The sequence below is a fragment of the Nicotiana sylvestris genome, chromosome 1, assembly GCF_000393655.2.
Source record: "Nicotiana sylvestris chromosome 1, ASM39365v2, whole genome shotgun sequence".
In the NCBI taxonomy this organism is placed as follows: domain Eukaryota; kingdom Viridiplantae; phylum Streptophyta; class Magnoliopsida; order Solanales; family Solanaceae; genus Nicotiana; species Nicotiana sylvestris.
In genome coordinates this window covers 176,983,188-176,999,101 of record NC_091057.1, presented here as the reverse complement: position 1 = coordinate 176,999,101, position 15,914 = coordinate 176,983,188, and the positions used below count along the sequence as shown (strand labels likewise).

Sequence of the window (15,914 nt, the reverse complement as noted above, 5' to 3'; positions counted from 1 at the left end):
GTTTCTAATTTTCGTTTGGTTGTAATAAGGCAGTCAGTGACGTAGCAGTGACAACAACAGCAGCAGTAGCAGCAGGCATTGCAATCCCATGGTAGTCCCAGCTACCAAAACTTCCCGAACTACATTGACCTGATTCCTGTTTAGCCCAGGATATGTAGGAAATCTTTGAAGCAAGATTCGGTCAGATCTTTCAAAAAACATGCTTCATACGGAGTAGTCCATAGGCAAAAATCGCTCATACACGCTCACTTTATCTTTGCACGAAAACTCTTCGTGTTTCCGAACAAAGAGGGGCAGCTGTGAGCACGTGATTTTTGTTTTACGCGACAATCGCTCCAAAAGAATTAAAAATGTATGTGTCATGCGTAATTTAAACCATGACCCGTTTGTTAGATGGAAAATTACAAAAATACGCATTTTTTCTTTTGTCCTGATTTGTTGCCGTGTTTAATTTTGCCTACTTTTAACATTTTATCCGCGTGAAATAAATATGTTAAGTGTTAATTAGTGGTGCTTGGTTTTATTTAATTAGTTTGTGTATTTAGGAAATTAGAAATAAAGAAAAAGAAGACAAAATTTGTTATAAAATGAATTTGGGTTACAAAACATTTGAAAACTGAAGCCCAAATGAATGGCCCAATCCACCGGTCCACACAGCCCACTCCCCAGGCATCAAAACGACGTAGTTTAATGCCAAAACTACGTCGTTTCAAGGCCAATCCATCCCAACCATCCAAACCAAGCCGATCCAACGGTCCGAATCTCTCACCCGTAACCCCATTTGCCCGACCCGTTACCCGAACCAACTCTGCCCCCAACACTTGAAACGACACCGTTTCCCTCGAGTGGAAGGATCCTGGCCTTTCATCATGCCTCATCCAACGGCTGAGGTCCATCCACTCACTCCATATATAAGCTGCCCCTCATACCCCACCCCCCTGTCCAAATACCCCTGTCTCTCATCACCCTCACCAAACCCATCCCCTTCAAACCCTAGCCGCCCCTGCACACCTTCACCAGAAACCCGGCGGCCTAAACGCCGATGACCTCCACCTGAACACCATAGAACCCCCATGCCATCCTGAACCTAAATCTACCAACCACACACTTCGAATCACCCCCAGGTCCTCGAATCTTCATTTGAAGATTCGAGTCAAAACTCGATCTACACCAACCAACCCCAGCTTCATACCAGACACTCCCCGGACCCTCCTCGTGACCAAACCATACTTGGTTTGGTCCGAATCTAACCAGGGAAGCACGAATATTAGATCTGAGTTTTGAAACCACAAGGTCCCTCGTCACTGGTTCAAACCGGTTCAAACCAAAGAGGTTAAGGTCTGATGGACTTTAATCAAAGTGTTTCTCATTGGAGAAACACTTCGATTAAAGTCCGTTCAGCCTTAAGAAAGTTTGTCCGAGTCCGAGTTTGAGGTTTTGATTTTTCAAAGATTTGAGGTGAGTCTTGTTTCCTTTTCTTTATTTTTGTTTTAGTCCGTTGATTTGTTTTTAAAGTCTGTTCATATTTGTTTTAATTTTACCGACTTTTGTTTGTCCATTTGCCTGAACTTCTGTTTGTTTGAATAAGTCTTTCCATTTGTTCTGATAATGTGTATGTAAATGTTGTGCAAGTAGCTGATTTTCAAGTTTGGACTGACTAGTTGACTCCTCGAGTGTATTTCTGCTTAGTCAGTATAATTCGAACCATGTATCGATACTGTTTAAATGTCTGATTTTTGGCTACGATTGTGTATGTTAATGCTAATATAGTCGAGTCGACATGTGTCGTCAATTAGTTTCAACTGTCTGAACAAAGTAAATCGATTTGCTTCTGATGAACATTTGCCTTGAGTCAATTAAGAACCAGTTTTGCTTACTTATAAATTGTTTGAATTGATCAGTTAATGTAAAAAGGATTGTTTGTGTTTAAATTATGAATTGGAAGGTATGTGCACTCGTGCACAGCATGTGCATTGGTGCACCTCATGTGCTTTGTGCACAGCCTGTGACCTGCATAAAGGCTTTTGTTAAGTTTTAAACAATTTGACAGCATATGCTGTCAGATACATCCTATGCCCATACTTTGCTTTAGTTTATAGAAGTATTTAAACCTTGCAAAAGTTAAATCTGCCAGGGAATGTTGATGGGGTTTAATATTTAATTAGCTAAAGTTGGAATTGAAAATGGAAGGCACATGGGAGGGGTACTGGGATATTCTGAAAACAGGCTGTTAAAAGAGATAGTGTTGAGGCCAATAAAAGGAGGATATACAGAACTAGGAGACAGAATGAGAGGATAGAGAGAATCAGAACTGGAAAAGAAAAATACACACACTGTGAGGAGTTTTGAAAGAGAGAGCTGATAGAGATAAACAGAAAAAGCATATAGAGATAGAGAGAGACACTAAGAGGGACATCTGAGAGTTCAATTTCTGAAAACAGGAACTGGAAGGGATTTCTTTTAGTAACTTCAGTAAAATTTCAAAACTGAAGATTGGTCTTAGAACTTGAAAAGAAAGGAGATAGGGAAAGGGATATCACAAAATCAGGAATTGTCTTTCTTCTTACTGTTTGTTCGATTCACATTTTGTTCAAACTGTCCAAGTTAGTCCTGTTTTCCTTCAAGTGTCAGTTAAGTCTATTGTTTGGATTTGTGTTGTTGGCTTCTCCTGGAGTTGGATTGCTTGATTTTCTGACTCCGTTACTACTGGGAATCTGTCTCATTCTGCTTCTCCTCCATTGGCTTTACTGGCCTCTTGCACTGGGAATTCTGTTCTATTTGGTACCTGCTGTTACTGCTGCTGTTTGGTATCGCTTCTATTGCCCTACTGACCCCTTGCTTCTTCTGTTGTATCCAACATCCAGGTACATACTAAGATTCGCATTTGATGTAACAATGAAAGCATGAATCAAAAGAGTTGAAGGAGTTATAATCACCTGTTGTATTGCTTATGAAATTTTTATGTTGTTAAGATATGCAGTTTCTTGGTCTGTTAGCCTAATAGAGACACATTAGTAAGGTTGTACTTAATTAAAGTTTATGCCAATCTGAAACTGTGACATTTTATTCGTTTAGTAGTACATAAGATGTAAATACAATTCATGAAATGTGCAGCCATTTTAATACAATTGCTAACTCAAACTCGCTCTTTCAGCATGCTTCGAATATGTAAGGGCAAATGGCTGTCTTAAATCTAGCTAAAGCTAATATAATTTCAGATTCTTGAGTTTCAGTTTCGTTAGGCAGTTTTATAGGATGAGTTTCTAATATCCTTAGTCGCATTTTCTAATAAGGGGTTTTAATTAATCTTGTCCGAATAAGTTAAAGTTAGGGAGCTCTTGTAACAGTCGTAGCATTTCGTCAATCTCATATACCTTTCTTTTATCAAGTTCAAAGCATGTTTTCATGAGGTACCATGTTTCTTCATTCCGTAAATAATTAATCGGATGATTAGCTAAAATCTGGATTCGGCAAAAGCATATAGTTAAATTAGCATATACCTTTTCTTCTAGTTCTAGAGACAAAAGCATTAGAAATGTAGCCACTTTAGGACATCCTTTCTAAAATAGGGATAAACCTCGCCAAATAAAGATGCAAAATTGCGGGGCCCTCAATAAATAATCATGATAATTAATTGGAATTCAGGATAGGCCATCTAATAAATTTCATGGCCTTCTACAAAAATAATAACGCGTTAGACTCTTTAGGCGCGGCTTAGTTAAATCATATTCTTAAATTCGGGTGCACATTGATGTGACCCAAATTCAAGTCTCAACGGAGTCAAAATGTGTTAACAACTACGGGTGCATTGATTGTGACGTGGTTCGAGATGCATTTTCACAACGTTGCAATTCTATAAAATAAATGATAATAATAAAAGCGGTTTAAACTTAATAAAAGCACATAAGTCACAACATGTATTTAAATCAGATATTTAGCCATTGTAACAATTTAAGCGACCGTGCTAGAACCACGGGATTCGAGGGTGCCTAACACCTTCCCTCGGGTCAACAGAGTTCCTTACTTAGAATTTCTGGTTCGCAGACTTCATTTGGAAAAGTCGAAGATCTCCTCGATTTGGGACTCAAGATAAACCGGTGACTTGGGACACCAAAAGCCAAACCTTTCCCAAGTGGCGACTCTGAATTAAATAAATAATCACATTTCGAATATTGTCACTTAAATTGGAAAAACTCCACCCGCGCATTTTAACCCTTCGGGGCCGGGCGCGCAAAAAGGAGGTGTGACAGACATTTATTTTCTAATCATAGACTTCTACCTGCTATTCAACATATTTCTCCTGTTGAACCAGTCTACGATCCAGCTTGCAATCGAGCAGCCTCTTTACACACTATTACTAGTAATGTTAGTAATAAGCCTGTTGAAAGGGTTGGAAGGGTTAGAGTTAACCCTCAACAAATATTGTTCAGGATAATGACAATATTTCTGATAAGGATATTCCTTCTGTATCCGAGATGGATTTCGACCCCAATAATATTTAATGATTCCACACCGAATTGATTTTAGCCCCAGTTCTCGGGCACGAAGATATATTCAAAAGGAATTTTTTAGTGATAAATGGAACCAGTTTGAAATGTGGTTTTTTTATGCTTATAGCAAAAATGATTTAAATAGTATTCTCAAGAATTTTATGAAACTTGTGCTTTGCATAATCAAATTATGTATTTTGTTCCTTGGTTTATAACAACATATTTGCCTCTTTATATAAAGGTATTAAAAAGATCTTATAAAGATGGAAGTGGTAATATTACTAAAGCCATTTATCCTCCTCATGCGCCCTTTATTTTACCTAATAATACTGGTATTACCTTCACTGCCTTTCAAAAATTTATTGATGATAACGTAGCAGCTATTAGTATCGCAGAAATTAATAAATTAATTTCTCAAAACAATTATTTGGATTTATAATATATATATATATATATAAGGATGGGTTCTTTTAGGTATTAAAACATCTCGACTTATATCAATTAATATATGTATTATATCGAATATAGCTTCTTCTTCTTCTTATATATATATATATATATATAAAGCTATATTCGATATAACATTAGGTATGTATATATAAGAACTTGAAGCGCTCAGAACACAGGGACGGGTTCTTTTAGGTATTGATACACTTGTAAATTGATTCATCGACTTATAACCTACTCATATGCATGTATATATATTAACAATAAATTAAAACGTCTCGACTTATATCAATTAATATATATAAGCTATATTCGATATAATATTAGCTAATGCACTAATACTTAGTGCATAGTATAGTATAGTATATATACTAAGTGTATTATATATCAAGGTATATTCAATATATATAGTATAATATAGTATATAGTATATACTATATAGTATAATATAGTATATATATATATATATATATATATATATAAGAACATGAAGCGCTCGGAACACAGAGACGAGTTCTTTTAGGTATTGATACAGTATATAAGTTTTATATATATATATATATATATATAAGAACATGAAGCGCTCGGAACACAGGGACGAGTTCTTTTAGGTATTGATACACTTGTAAATTGATTCATCGACTTATAACCTACTCATATGCATGTATATATATTAACAATAAATTAAAACGTCTTGACTTATATCAATTAATATATATATATATATATATATATATATATATATATATATATATAGCTTAAATTGAATTAAAATCCTAAATTTATACTACATATGTACATAATTTTAAATTGAATTAAAAGTAATTTAATTTTTTTAGAAATAGCGACCAACTTTGGTCGCTATTTTGGTCAAAAAGTCAAAACTTATTTTGCTACCAAAATAGCGACCTAAGTTGGTCACTATTTTTAATTCCAGTGTGAAAATCGGGTTTCCCCTCCCATTCTTTCAAAAAAAATTCTCCAAAATCTCTCTTTTCTCTCTCACACTCAACCCCCCTTCCGACTCCCAGCAGCAGCGGCGCCACCCACGCCACCGACGACCACCGACGGTAGCAGGTCCACCGCCGGCGACCTCCATTCCCAAGGTAGGTTTCTTTCTCCTTTCTTTGTTTTTTTCCGAAATACAGTGATTTTGTTTAATTTCTCCATGTTAGGGTTCAAAGTTATATATTATTTGTTCAACCATGTTAGGGTTCAAAGTTAATTTCTCCATGTTAGGGTTTAATTTCTCCATGTTATGGTTCAAAGTTAGCTCAACCATGTTAGGGTTCAAAGTTATATATTATTTGCACTTTTTAGGGTTCTTATTAATACATTTAGTCCAAAATATTTAGTTTTACCTGCTAATTTGGGAAGAAATTGTTTGAAGAGAAGAAACCCTAAGAGTTGCACCTTTAGGATTATGTATTGGAATTTTAGTTTATAAATTAAAATTTTAGGATATGACTTGAATTTTTGTGGATATGAGTTGAACCTTTAGGATATGAATTGAACCTTTAGGATATGAGTTGGACTTATAGTTTCTATATAGAAATTTTAGTTTATAAATTGAAATTTTAGGATATGACTTGAACTTTTGTGGATATGAGTTGAACCTTTAGGATATGAATTGGACTTTTAGTTTATGTATTGGAATTTTAGTTTATAAATTGAAATTTTAGGATATGACTTGAACTTTTGTGGATATGAGTTGAACCTTTAGGATATGAATTGAATCTTTAGGATATGAATTGGACTTTTAGTTTATGTATTGGAATTTTAGTTTATAAATTGAAATTTTAGGATATGACTTGAACTTTTGTGGATATGAGTTGAACCTTTAGGATATGAATTGGACTTTTAGTTTATGTATTGGAATTTTAGTTTATAAATTAAAATTTTAGGATATGACTTGAACTTTTGTGGATATGAGTTGAACCTTTAGGATATGAATTGAACCTTTAGGATATTAGTTTATGTATTGGAATTTTAGTTTATAAATTGAAATTTTAGGATATGACTTGAACTTTTGTGGATATGAGTTGAACCTTTAGGATATGAATTGAAATTTTGGAATTTTAGTTTATAAATTGAAATTTTAGGATATGACTTGAACTTTTGTGGATATGAGTTGAACCTTTAGGATATGAATTGAACCTTTAGGATATGAATTGGACTTTTAGTTTATGTATTGGAATTTTAGTTTATAAATTGAAATTTTAGGATATGACTTGAACTTTTGTGGATATGAGTTGAACCTTTAGGATATGAATTGAACCTTTAGGATATTAGTTTATGTATTGGAATTTTAGTTTATAAATTGAAATTTTAGGATATGACTTGAACTTTTGTGGATATGAGTTGAACCTTTAGGATATGAATTGAACCTTTAGGATATTAGTTTATGTATTGAAATTTTAGGATATGACTTGAACTTTTGTGGATATGAGTTGAACCTTTAGGATATGAATTGAACCTTTAGGATATGAGTTGGACTTTTAGTTTATGTATTGAAATTTTAGTTTTTAAATTGAAATTTTAGGATATGACTTGAACTTTTGTGGATATGAATTGAACCTTTAGGATATGAATTGGACTTTTAGTTTATGTATTGGAATTTTAGTTTATAAATTGAAATTTTAGGATATGACTTGAACTTTTGTGGATATGAGTTGAACCTTTAGGATATGAATTGAACCTTTAGGATATTAGTTTATGTATTGGAATTTTAGTTTATAAATTGAAATTTTAGGATATGACTTGAACTTTTGTGGATATGAGTTGAACCTTTAGGATATGAATTGGACTTTTAGTTTATGTATTGAAATTTTAGTTTTTAAATTGAAATTTTAGGATATGACTTGAACTTTTGTGGATATGAATTGAACCTTTAGGATATGAATTGGACTTTTAGTTTATGTATTGGAATTTTAGTTTATAAATTGAAATTTTAGGATATGACTTGAACTTTTGTGGATATGAGTTGAACCTTTAGGATATGAATTGAACCTTTAGGATATGAATTGGACTTTTAGTTTATGTATTGGAATTTTAGTTTATAAATTGAAATTTTAGGATATGACTTGAACTTTTGTGGATATGAGTTGAAGCTTTAGGATATGAGTTGAACCTTTAAGAATTGAATTGAAATTTTTGGTTTTTGTATTGGAATTTTAGTTTATAAATTGAAATTTTAGGATATGACTTGAACTTTTGTGGATATGAGTTGAACCTTTAGGATATGAATTGAACCTTTAAGATATGAATTGGACTTTTAGTTTAAGTATTGAAATTTTAGTTTATAAATTCAAATTTTAGGATATGACTTGAACTTTTGTGGATATGAGTTGAACCTTTAGGATATGAATTGAATATTTAGGATATGAATTGAAATTTTTGGTTTTTGTATTGGAATTTTAGTTTATAAATTGAACTTTTAGGATATGACTTGAACTTTTGTGGATATGAGTTGAACCTTTAAGATATGAATTGAAATTTTTGTGTATGAATTGAACTTTTAGGATATGAATTGAAATTTTTGTGTATGAATTGAACTTTTAGGATATGAATTGAGCCTTTAGGATGTGAGTTAAACTTTTGTGGATACGAATTCAAATTTAGGATTGCGGGAGTATTTTGTAGAAGGGTTTGATAACTTTATTAGACATGCAATGGAACTTTAGTTTTGCAAAGGGCATAAGCAAGGCATGTTGCCTTCTCTCTATATATAAGAAGGAATGGATTTTCATATTTTGCACAAAGTTCCTCCTGGAATTTGGAAGTTGGCTTTAATTATTTAATTCACTATATATATGACCATGACCGACAGAGACGAGCAATTGAATTTGACAAAAACCTAAAATTTGAATTAGTTGGGTTTACAGCAAAAGAATTTTTGATTTGGTGTCAGTGCAAGGTATTCCTATTTAAAGAAACTTCCTCCTGAACTTTGGCAGTTGTCTCTATTTCCCTATGACCATGATAATCGAGAGAGACGAGCCTTTGATGCCGGCCGGCCGGTTATTCGTTCAGCCGGAAATGGACCAAGTTATCAACTGTGCCATTGCCGTCGACGATCCATTCGACGTTGACGCTGTCAAGTTGGAGATAAGCAATTCCATATTGGTAAAACATCCAAGATTCTCCAGTAGCATGGTCAAAGACTCATGTGGTCGCGAATGCTGGCGTAAAACTGAAGTCAACGTTGACAACCACTTCATTATTCGCCGTGAACCTCTTACTGACGATCCCTTAATATTTAATGAAGATGCCATTAATGAATATTTAGCAGATCTCTCTGTATCGACACCACTCAGTGTAACCAAGTCCTTGTGGGAATTTCATCTTCTCTTAGCCCATAAATGTGCTGTTCTGAGACTTCATCATGCTCTTCGTGATGGGATTTCACTTATGTCCATGTTCTTGTCTTGTTGCCGCAGGGCTGATGATCCTACTCAGCACCCCTAATTGACGAAAAATATTATTACATTAGAATAATACATAAATTTAAAATTAAAAGACATTATCAAAACTTACACAAATTATCAGTTTTGTCTTGTTAGTTAAATAATTATGTATTTTAGTTTAAAAGTATTTAATGTGATGGTATCTTAACAAACACTTCTTTGTGGACAATATTTTTTTGTGTATGTTTTCTCCTAATGCTTTGGTTGCTCTGCCTTAACCAGAACCCTTGTTGTCGATCTTAATATCCCTCCTGAAAGTGCAACATACAGTTGTTCGTGCAAAAAAATATATTGCGATAAATATAGTCTAATATTTAGGATGTTTGTCCTTGTGCTTTATTTATTATATTTGTAAAATATAAAATACTAAAAATTATTTTCACACAAATTTAAAAAGATATTCCTTAGTTTCAAAAGATGAAAGTTGAATTCAGGGATAAGAATATACTTAGAAGCACATTGACCAGTATCATAATTTTTGCATGTATGATGTTATTGTCAAAACTTCTATATACCAGATGTGTACTATTACATAAGTTATTCGGCGTATCTAAGTTTTTTAGTAACAGGACGAGCATATTTTTCTTCAAAATCAACCTATATACAATGGAATATCACTTTTAACTTAGTCTATTATATGTTTGGTGACACTAACATACGTAAGAAATAATATATTTGACAACAAACATGTATGGTAGAAGGCCATTTGGTATTAAAGTATTTAAGCGTTCTTCTTGGTAATAATTATTGGTACCGTTTTCTTCTGAGTCAAAAACAAAAAACATTTTGTTTTCACTATAAAATTTTGCAATCAACATTTTATTAGTTCTAGCTAAGATATTTTTTTTAATTCTATCATGCGATTTTCACAAATTACGTTTTAATCTAATGATAGAAATATTTTCCTTATTAAATGCACTACTATTACCATTGGGATTGATAACAAAGTGTTCAAGAAGAAACAAATCATCTTTTATTGGATGTTCTTCTTCGTTTCCGACGCGAAGCAAGAAAACATTGTATACTGGATCTGCTTTTACTTTATATTTCTTGTTTATTGAATCTTTTTTCATTTGAGGCCGGGAGTATAACTTTGCAAGCTAGCTTTTATAGTCTATGCTTTTGTCGATTTTGGAACTACTGGTAGTACGTGACATAAATTACCTACCAACCCATTAATTTTCCACCAAACAGTTCATTAATATTCAATATATCTCTAGAACTCCAGACAATTATTTCGATTGTTTGACACTTAGCCATAAGTGCTTCATATCATATTATCAATTTTGCTTTCCTTTTAAATTTTGCACCATTGCTCTGCTTTGATATATTTGTGATGGTTCTTTAAGTTGTTTAAAGATGTATATCAAATCTAAAGTGGGTGGCCTCACAATAAAATCGTTATTGGTATACCACTTGCTCTTATTGCTAATAGTGTCATTCCTCTTGATATGATATTTGTAAGCAATGCATGACATAGAAATATTATTTCGATTCCGCCGAAGGCATCTACAAAGAATAATCTCGTTATAGCATAATCGACTCTTTATAATATAATGTTGAAAGCTTGTTCTTGTTTAGGATTTAGCTTTGATTGTGCTTTCTCAAACACTTGTAAGCATTTTGATTCTTAATAATATACTAATCTTTTTACTTTGTGTTCAAACGCTCTTTTTATGAAATAAATTTATGTACCCTACGATTTTTTTTAAACTTGAATAAAACTTTTACTCATATGATGAATTTAAAAAATAGTTGAATAGGATTCTCTTGCTAAATAATTAATTAAAAGATTTAATTATTTAATTTTAACATAAAAAATAATTTATTCTATGTTGATTCAGATCTTAATATTAGTTCATCTCTTGTTTTAAATATTTAATCTTAATTATAATTTTATCCACTATAAATTTTATTTTCAAAGATTAAAAGATTGATATGACATTTCACTTTTAGATCTTTATGTCTGTAGAATCATTAGTGATATTGACTCTTATCAACCATTTTTTTCTCTTTCTCACATATTTATATTCTTAAATATTTTCTTAGTTGTTGTTTGATAATTGTTTAATATTACACGAAAAATTGATTAAAAAAATTATTTGAGTAGAAAAATAGTTTAAACATAATATAAAAATATATTTTCATGGAGGTATTTATTTTTTCCAATTTCAACTCTTTATCAAGTCCATTTAATACTACTTTTAGTTTTTCTTGGTATTATACTTTATAGAGTGGTAATGTATCGCCAATACGGAGTATTTTTATGAAATTAATTTTATTAAACCTTACTACATATTTTTTATAAGAATTTAATAGACAAAATTTTATTAATTTTAAAATTTTAACTATTAAAAATTAGCATAGAAGGTATTGTAATCCAAAAAAAAAGTTACTGCAGTTATGTCCTTTTCTATGAATTCTTCCGTTTAATATTTTAGGGCTATTTTGGTATATTAAAATTGTATTTATGCTGCTATAATAATAGATGCTCTCTTTTTTCTAATGAATATAGACAATAACATACATTCTCAAATTAAATTAGTAATAGGACATTATAATATCTTTTCAAATTAAATTAGTAATAAGAATTTTTAAGAAGTATATCTTGAAAGTAATAGAATTACATGACTAAAGATATTTATTTTTTCTCAAATGTACCGGAGTACTTAATTCACATATTGAGTGAAAATTCTTCTGCAATCTGTATGTAGCTTAATAGTATGTGTCATCTCACCGTGATAGTTTTTTAATTAACATTATGAATCAGATATGAGATGATAATTACTCGGGCAAAGTTGAGGAGGACAGTTACAGTCGGAAAGTAATTATACTAATAGGATTCCTAACGTGTAGTATTATGTCCTAAAACTAATAGGATTATAAGGCTAATATCTAGAATTCCGGTTATATCCTTTTATTATGAGTTATTATATTTAATATTATAAGGTTATTTTTGTAAACCGACATTGTATTCATGTTTTTATAATAATAATAATTATATATATATATATATATATATATACATACATACATATAATAAGACTCGAGTATGGGACCTATGCATGTTTTGATACCATCTTGAATTATATGATTATCTCATCTAAATATTTAAATATTTAAGTGTCTCCGTATGTATTCAGCCTTAATTATATCTTTACAGGTATTGGGATTTCTAGTTCATCAAAAGATCAGAGAAAATGGAGTTTGATGAAGTTAGTGATGGTGATATGGTATACATTGGTATATGTTACAAAGTTCTGTTTGAGGAGTTTGTGGTTGAAGGATAAGACGACAGCCGTAAGCGGCGGAGCTGGAGTTGAGCTATCGCCGCGGAAACTGGCGACGGCCAAGTTCAAGATTGATGACATGAAGATGGTCAAAAAAGCCGTCGCTAATGCTGTGAGTATTACACGCTTTGGAAATCTTTATTCTCTCATCTATTCGATGATTTTAACCAATATATAGTTTGTTTACTTGCTATATATATTTTTCCTTTGATTATAAAAGGAAATACGGACATTAACTGTTACTGTGAAGGAGTATAATTGAGTTGAAATAAAAATAATAATTCCAAATTCCAAAATTAATACTGTTCTATCTTTTTTGACTTTCTCAATGATCATTTGTCCACCTTCGACATATATAGGAGAAGTTATTTGCGAACAATTAAATGTAGGACTCTTAATCGTGTGTATAGTTTCAACTTGCCTTGAATGATAAACATTGGGTGTAAATTCTCAACGCATATAGTAAAGGATAGTGCGGCGCACAAAAGCATCCCGCATTTACTGGAGATCCAGGGAAGGGTCGCACTCCAAGGAGTGCGATGTACACAGTTTATCTTAATGCAAGCATTAGTGGATGCTTCTACAGTTTGAACTCGTGACCTATTGATCACACACAGACAACTTTACTATTGCTCGACCCACATAGCGTGAAATGTTATTAAATTATTAAGCTTTAATAAGTAGTATTATTAATATATAATGTGAAAAATATGACAAAGTTATTCCTTTTATGCCTAATTGTCGCATCAACATTCGAGGTACAAAGCTTGAAGTCTTAATTCATATGCATTAATTATTCATGTTCGTATCAGCATTTATAAGGACAAGTTATTAGAGCCTTATAATTCCAATGCATAAGTCGTACTAATTATTAATGAGATAGGTGTTTAACCAAAAAATGAATTTTTAGTCAAAGCTAGAATTTAGAAAAACACGGGTTACTGATAATAAAAAAAATGTATAAAAGGAAGCAATTTAGATAGCAAGAGAGTAATCAAGAGAAAAACAAGTAAATCAAAGTTTATACCAATAGTATTTCGTGTCCTTACAATTGATCAGATATCTCCCTTTTATAGATATCTTGGAGATATAGGTTTTGTCTAAATCATAATGAGGCTATTATGAGTAATTAAAGACATTGAATGTTACGTTACATAATCATTACATTCAATACAAATTCTCTAACGTATTCCACATTTAATGCCTATTAAATGTCGTATCTGCACTCTTTTCTATTGTCAGATTCATTCTTTTTGATTCTCGGACATAAATGACTTAGATAGGTACGGGCGCTAGGTTATTTGTATAACTGCCCGTGCTTCTTCCTCTGTCATTTGCTCGTATCTGTTGCAACTCGTGCCTCTTGGCTAGTTGTAATTCTTTGACCATTTGACCACTCTACGTGTTTCGACACGTCACCTTTATATTTAAATACAATTTTTTCCAATATAGAGAGTCCCCCCACTTTCCATTTATTCATCAGTTGAATATTTGGGAAGTGGATTTCATTAAAAGAGAATTTTTATCACCATTAATGCTATGACAAAATTGACGCTTCAATTGTCGCTTCCATTTAATGCTCCGTACACGTGTCATTTTTCCATTGGTTTTGCAGTTTTACAGCCCTTTTCAAGGCTTTTCACGCCTCCACTATTCACGAAGTGCCAGTTATCATTATTATGGTCCTTTCATCACTGCACTTTTACCTTTGGTGGTGGCTTATTAATATAAATATAACTTCTTTCCTTGTCTTTTACCACATAAAGCTTATTGAACACTTAATTCCTCAAATCTCAGTTCACTTCTTCCTCACATTATTCTTCTTCGCCATGTCTTTACCAAATCCTAACCCTAGGAGAGTTCTCATTGTTGATACCTTTCCTAATGCCCCCATTAGACGTAGAAGGGGAGGTAAGCTTCGTAGCTTAGGGTCTACTCGTGGTGGTGGTTCGTCTATACCTTCTCCTAGTTCTGGTCCTTCTTCTTGAACCAGAGGTTCCCTTTCTCACAAATCTTCTTCTAGGGATAAAGAACCTTCTGAACCATTACGTGAGCCTTTAGTAGAGGAGATGGTCCCTACAGAACTATCTTTTTACCATGATAGGGAATCTCTTAGAAACCAGATTTCTGCTTTAGATCGTTTTGATGCTTACCCCACTCAAATTACAGAAGTTTTGACTCCTGTAGTTCGCAAAGACTGCCATTGGAGTAATGATTTTCCCATTGTTATCCCTAATCCAAATCAGAGAATTACTTCTTACTTGACTGGGTTCTCTTTTGTTTATACATACCCTTTCACTTAAGGGTTCAAAACAGCTATTGACCCAGTCATTCTTGAATTTTGCCGTTTCTTTAATATCTGTTTGGATCAAATTGGCCCAATCATATGGAGGGTTGTTGCCTATTTGTGGCATTTAACCAATATGGCTGACGTTTCCTTTACTTTCCCTCACCTGATTCATCTTTACTCCTCTAGACTTTTTCGTAATGGCGTTTTTACCCTAGTGGCCAGGAGTAATAGGGTTTTGGTGAGCCCTGAAGATGGCAAGGACCGTGGTTGGTATGCCCGGTTTGTTGCTGCCCCCATTGTTGGCTTAGTGGGTGAGGATAACGTTCCCTTCCCTGAGAAGTGGAATTTTGCACATAAGTCTTTTATCTTTCTCGTGCCTTTTTTCTTCAAGTTTATCAACTTCTCTAATTTTGCCCCCTTTTTTTTAGCAACCATGGGAGTCGTGGAGGATATTCCTAATTTCTGTGGTTGGGTAGATAAATTGCTGAAGACCGCACCAATAGATGGTAGGTCTTGGAAAATACTTTCTAACTATTGCGGTTGGAAAGTAAAGACTCATGGTAAGAGTTTTTATTTCATCTTTCACGCATATATATATATATATATATATATATATATATATATATATATATATTTCTTTATTGCTCTAACTCCCATCCTTCTTTTTATCAGGATTTGCTATTCGAGGAGTTACTGCTGAAGCAGTTGCAACCTCTCGTGTCTATTCGGGAACCCGTATCTCTTTAGAAACAACCCGAGAAATAGTCTTGGGTTCTTCTTCTGCGAAAAGGAAAGCTGTTGAAGAGAAAGACTCTGAATAAGAGGAAGATGGGGGCTCCCTGGTGACGAGACCACGAGCTAGGAGACGCATCGTCTCTGATGACGAAGCTGAAGTTTCCCCTCGTCTTTCTGTTTCTCTTACCAAAATTGT

At 32.9% G+C, this 15,914-nt stretch overlaps 1 pseudogene; it reads left to right on the top strand.

The window, feature by feature from the left end:
- The first annotated feature begins 10,959 nt into the window (after positions 1-10,959).
- The window catches only part of LOC104231407 (wax ester synthase/diacylglycerol acyltransferase 11-like), a 29,210-nt pseudogene continuing 24,255 nt past the window's right edge, over positions 10,960-15,914 (top strand).